The sequence below is a fragment of the Bos grunniens genome, chromosome 23 (assembly GCF_055505025.1).
Source record: "Bos grunniens cultivar Pamir isolate PY7600 chromosome 23, Bosgru_T2T1.0, whole genome shotgun sequence".
In the NCBI taxonomy this organism is placed as follows: domain Eukaryota; kingdom Metazoa; phylum Chordata; class Mammalia; order Artiodactyla; family Bovidae; genus Bos; species Bos grunniens.
In genome coordinates, this window is record NC_141187.1 from 39,834,942 (window position 1) to 39,840,941 (window position 6,000).

The window sequence follows — 6,000 nt, forward strand, 5'->3', positions numbered from 1 at the left end:
TAATCAGCTATACCCCAGTACAAAATAAAAAGTTAAAAAAAGAGAGAAAAGAAGGATCAGGCATACAAAGGTACCCAACTCAAACCATGACAATGACCATAAGCAACAGCAAAACCCCGAACAAACCAACCACCAAACTACAAAACATCAGTGAAGCAAGGTACTGAATTCAAAGGTGGTCCTTTGAGTGAGAAGAATGCAGTTGGTAGAACCACAGGGAAAACAGCTTGATTCCTGGCTCTGTTATGATCTGTGGGCTATAATCCTCAAAGATTTAAGATTCCATTTCATAGGGTGCTCTGACTCCCAGAGGAATATATAACTGTGAATGTGTTTATATTGACTTTATTTCTAGTCATTCCTTTTTCTGTCAAATGCTGTCTGTGACCTGATTAATATTGTTTTTCAGTATTTTTCCCACAGACTCTTACTAGGGCCAGAAATGCCCATCTTTTCTGTAGATGAGTGCATTAAAAATTTTTTTTTCCTTTCAAGGATCCTAAAGGAAAATTTCCTCCCATTTTAATTATCCAGCTTTTGAAACTAATTTTTAAGTTAAAAAAAAAACATTCCATTGTAATCACTTTACATTCACTCAATCATTGGACTCAACTTTCTTCTCAATCCTTGTGTGCAAATCTAATAAACAGAAAAGATTTTTAAAAGCCACAAAACAAAAGCAAATACATTTCAATGCTGTCCCACCCCTACCCTCTCATTCTCACAAACACAGGACTTGTAGGGTTAGCTGATCTCTGGGTTGGGTTTTATTATTTTTCCCTTTCTTTCTTTTCTTTTTAAAAAAAAAAAAAAACAACTGCATGGAAAGTAAAAGTTTATTGGGGGCAAGAGGTTCAATGACTATTTTTCCCTCAAACAAATTAATCTTGTATAACCTGCATTTATAAAGGCTATTTTTAAAAAGAGGAGGAAATAATCACGGGGGCCTTATTTGGAACTCTTGTGGGTTTGAGTTCACATTTGCACCAGCCAGAGATTTTCAATTAGCAGCGCCTTAGAAAACAGGGACCCCTGCCTTTGTCAGTGTCCTGCGCAAGAAGAAGAGCAAATAGATTGGAAATGGTCTTATGGCTCGAGCTCCTGGGAAAATGTAACAGGTGTTACAGCTCAGCTGGGTGTGAGATTTATGAAAAAAAAAAAAAAGAAAAGCCCACTCAGACTTTGCCCATAGAATTCTGCTTTCTAGCCAGGGCTTCAAGTAGGAAGAAACTAATGACTTCATTACCATCTCAATTCTGGGAAATGCCTGGTCCAGACCTGAATCATTAAAGGAAAGGTATAGCACTCTGGGTGACCTTCCAAGATCAAAATGTTATTTAGAGCAATTCCATTAGTCAGAGCCAGAAACCTGCAAGAACACACCCTTCAGGAATCACACTTTGGCCGTGAAATGAGAAAAACCAAAACCAAAATGAGCCCCTCCAGAAAAAGGAGGGAGAAAGAAGGGAAAAAAAAACCATGGTCTGTAATCATTCCGCTGGACTATTTGAAAAGCCCCCCCTTCCAGCACCTCTTCCCCTCACTCTGTGTTGTGACACATTAAATGGCTCTTGTCGCTTTCTCTCTTCCAGTGGATTATAATTGGGGGAGAGGTAGAAGCCAGGAATGATGTCAAAGTTCCAAGCAACAGAAGGTGAAATGAATCTCGTCAGTACTAATAGTACTTAATAGTACTAACAGTAGTAGTACTTAACTGGTAGCAATTAACAGTAAATTTTGTATTAGATAATTGCCTCTTTTATTAATCTGCGGTGGGAAAAACACGGTACATGCGAGTCAGTCTCCTCTCCTGTTTAGCCTTAACAGTCCTCTGTAGCCATTGTCTTGGGTTTTATTTTACGTCGCCGTTTCGCTGAAAAAAGATGAAGCTGGCCAGTGAAAATGCAATTTCAGTAACCTTCTCACAGTCTGTTTATCTCTAAATGCCAGTCCCCTAGTGGCGGATCCCCCACCCCCATATGACTCATTTTGATTATGCTCCCACACGCTCTGCTTTCCAGAACACCTTTGAGAGAAAAAAAAAAAAAGTCAAAAGATTGTTCATAAGGCCAAAGTGTTCAAGCTTGTGAAGTTGCTTTAGGAAACCTGGGTGCCCTCTACTGAACCCCACTCCTAAGAAGATGAGCTTCATATTTAAGTAAACACAATTTTTCTTGCAAAATATGAGGCGATACCTTCCTGTTAGATCTGAGACCCTCCATGTCCTGGGGGACATTATGACCCTTGAACTAGAACTGCTGCTGCTGCTACTGCTAAGTCGCTTCAGTCGTGTCCGACTCTGTGCGACCCCATAGATGGCCTCCTACCAGGCTCCTCTGTCTCTGGGATTCTCCAGGCAAGAACACTGGAGTGGGTTGCCATTTCCTTCTCCAATGCCTGAAAGTGAAAAGTGAAAGTGAAGTCGCTCAGTTGTGTCCGACTCTTAGCGACCTCATGGACTGCAGCCTACCAGGCTCCTCCGTCCATGGGATTTTCCAGGCAAGAGTGCTGGAGTGGGGTGCCATTGCCTTCTCCGTGAACTAGAGCTAGTCACCAAGAAAGCATTAGGCTGGATTTTAATGACTCTATAGGCATTAAAGTCCAATGGGATGACAGGGTTGGAGCAAAATAAATTTGGATGACAGAGGGTAACAAATACTGCTGAATGTGGCAAAATGGCCAATTAAGGGTTGCAGTCCTTGGTCATCACATACCAAACTAATGTCTGCCTATCATTGCACGTATTAATTAAGGTTATACTATAATTTGGGACTTCATGTAGAGACCATGAAGTGGCCTATTTAGTGGTCAAAACAAATTGGGTATGATGTTTGGGACATTACTTCGTGATGAGAGCTCTAGATTAGATATTTCCCAAAGAAATGTTTGTTAGAAGAATATTTTGCCAAAGAACTATGTTAAGTCTTACAGAGATTTACTGCTAAACCTACAACCTTTCTCGACTTCCTTGTGTATTTTACTTCTACTAGTTCTATTTTTCAGTGTAAGCATGTTATGGATGAGAAGGTGTAAAATCTTACATGAATAAAATTTACCATTTATAAATTAATCTCACTGAGCTCTTCACACCTGTCCCTGGAGTAGATAAATGAAGAAACTAGGCTTAGAGAATTTGTTACTTAAGACCAGATCCAACTTGAACTCCTGGGGACAGTCTGGTCTTTGTTACATTGGCCACCTATGGTTTTGATATAATCTGAAAATAAGTCTAAGCACAGTTTCATCCATGAATCTTTAATACATTCTTTATGAAAGTGGAAACTCTTAAAAATTATTTTACTTGCTATGCCTTCAACTCAGAAGCAGGGTTTTTAAGCTAGAAGATGGCCAGAATTGTGATTAAGAGTGTGTGTTAGTGCTTCATCAAATGCTTAAAGATTTGATGCCACATATGAACAATAGGATCTCTGGCTTCAGTGGGCAAGGAATAAGGGAGAGAGAGGCTAGGTGGAGGGAAATATTTTGACTGTAACAGAAAATCCTGAGGATATCCTACTGGAAAATGCGCCCCATAGATGACCGCTGCCACTCGATTTTTCCCACCTCTGGCTGTGGGAATGAAACATCCTGGGTGGTCAGTAAATAATCAGGAGCATCGGGAAATTTGATCTAAAATATTTGCTGACTTAGCAGAAAGCTACACAGGGTTAAACGCTCTGGCTTTGGGTTGCTAAATCCCCCAGTGGAAGAAAAGGTGGAGGAGTTTGGACAACTTTTGAAGATGCTGAGAATTGTGGCACTCTGGATAAATTGCTGTTGTGGTTATTGTTTAGTTGCTAGGTCATGTCTAACTCTTTTGCAACCCCATGGATTATAGCCCACCAGGCTCCTCTGTCCATGGGATTTCCCAAGCAAGAATACTGAAGTGGGTTGCCATTTCCTTCTCCAGGGGATCTTCCCAACCCAGGGATTGAACCCATGTCACCTGCATTGGCAGGCAGGTTCTTTACCACTGAGCCACTGGGGAAGCCCGTGGATAAATTACAGATGGAAAAAAAAAGCTCTGCCTCCCCGCAAAAGGGAGAAAAAGACTTATACAGAACTAGAAAAGTTGTTATTCAACCTGAGATAAAATCTGATTTATAAAATTAATGAATTAGGGTCCTAACAAAACAGCAATAATAATTGCTTTTTTTTTTTTTTTAATGTTTGCAACATTCCTGGGACTCCATTGCTACGTGCCAAGTTGCTTCAGTCATGTCCCACTCTGCGACCCCATGGACTGTAGCCCACCAGGCTCCTCTGTCCGTGGGATTCTCCAGGCAAAAATACTGGAGTGAGTTGCCATTTCCTTCTCTGGGCACTGCAATAGCACAAGGAAGGTAGAGATAAAGAAGATACTTGCTGGGCTTCCCTGGTGGTCCAATGGTTGAGAATTTGCCTGCTAATGCAGGGGACATGGGTTCGATCCCTGATCTGGAGGGACCCCACAAGCCACAGGGCAACTGAGCCCAAAAGCCACAGGGCAACTGAGCCCGTAAGCCACAAGTACTGAGCCGATGTGCACTAGAGCCCGTACGCTGCAGCAAGAGAAGGCACCTCAATGAGAAGCCCGCACATCTCAACGAGAGAGTAGCAGATGCTTGCCACAACTAGAGAAAGCCTGGATGCAGCAACAAAGACCCAGCGCAGTCAGAAATAAATAAATAAATAAATCTTAAAAAAGGAGAAGATACCTGCCCCTGCCTTGAAGGAGGTAAATGACAGAACATTTGTTAAAGTGTTAAAAATCGCAGCACGAAGGAATAGCTTATCATTTTCTCTCGGGATGAGCCTCAGATTGGCTTTTTCAGATCAGCTTGCAAAAGCTCAGATACCTATCCTTGGGCTCAGAGACTTGAGGAGGATTTGTTCAAAATAAACATGCAAAGAATAAAACGTTAAGGAGACGGTCACGAGATGTGGGCACCATTCCTGTTCTGCCCAATATTTTGGATCAGTCACAGCATCTTTCTAATTCATTGTAAAGACCGTGCATCTGACTTACAGAGTAAGCTGTCCTTGCATGAGAATCACTGGACCATTTCACAAAAGCAGAAACAATATCAGTATGAGATTCTTGACATTTTTACTCTTGCTAATGATATGCTAAGTATTAAGTAGTGGAAAATGATACTGCTGGCCAATTATCAGGATGGCATTATGGTTTTTCAAAGAAGGCCTTTTTTTTTTTTTAAATATTACTTGATTTTCAGCTGGCATGTCCAATCTGAGTTGGTTTTTATTTTAGACATTGGCAGAGCCAGGAATTGTGCTATGTTATTATTAGATGTTATTTCTAGGTTGGAATTTTGGTGACATAATATGATCAGAGTGTTGCCATCTATTTCTTTCTCTATGCTTATTTTATCCTCACTTGCCAAAATAAATGGTGAAACAACAAAATCAGACTGCAGTTTTATTCCAGGATCCATTTTATATTTGACATAACTTTTCTACAGTTAATATTAGCTCAGATAAGGAGGCATGATGATAAAATTACTTCATATTTACACAGTGGCTTTTTCTCTGAGGATTACAAAGCAGACATTTGAAAGGCTTATTAAATTTATATTCCTCTGCAGGTGTAATGCACTGTTGTTATTCCATTTCACAGATAGGTAAGCTCTAGAGCCGGAGAAGGCAATGGCACCCCACTCCAGTACTCTTGCCTGGAAAATCCCATGGACGGAGGAGCCTGGGTACTGCAGTCCACAGGGTCGCTAAGAGTCGGGCACAACTGAGCGACTTCACTTTCACTTTTCACTTTCATGCACTGGAGAAGGAAATGGCAACCCACTCCAGTGTTCTTGCCTGGAGAATCCCAGGGATGGCGGAGCCTGGTGGGCTGCCATCTATGGGGTCACACAGAGTTAGACACGACTGAATCGATTTAGCAGCAGCAGCAGCAAGCTCTAAGCACCAGCTCAATAGCTGTGGTGCATGGACTTAGTTGCTCTGTGGCATGTGGGATCTTCCTGGATCAGAGATCCAACCTAT

General features: G+C 41.4%; 1 long non-coding RNA gene across 2 annotated transcripts in view; it reads left to right on the plus strand.

Moving 5' to 3' along the window:
- Positions 1-5,406, plus strand: part of LOC147347673 (uncharacterized) — a 56,109-nt gene extending 50,703 nt beyond the window's left edge. For both annotated transcript variants that reach the window (XR_015152443.1, XR_015152442.1), the window contains exon 2: positions 4,208-5,406. This is a non-coding gene — a long non-coding RNA (uncharacterized LOC147347673). The remainder of the gene's footprint in view (positions 1-4,207) is intronic.
- The last annotated feature ends 594 nt before the right edge of the window (positions 5,407-6,000 follow it).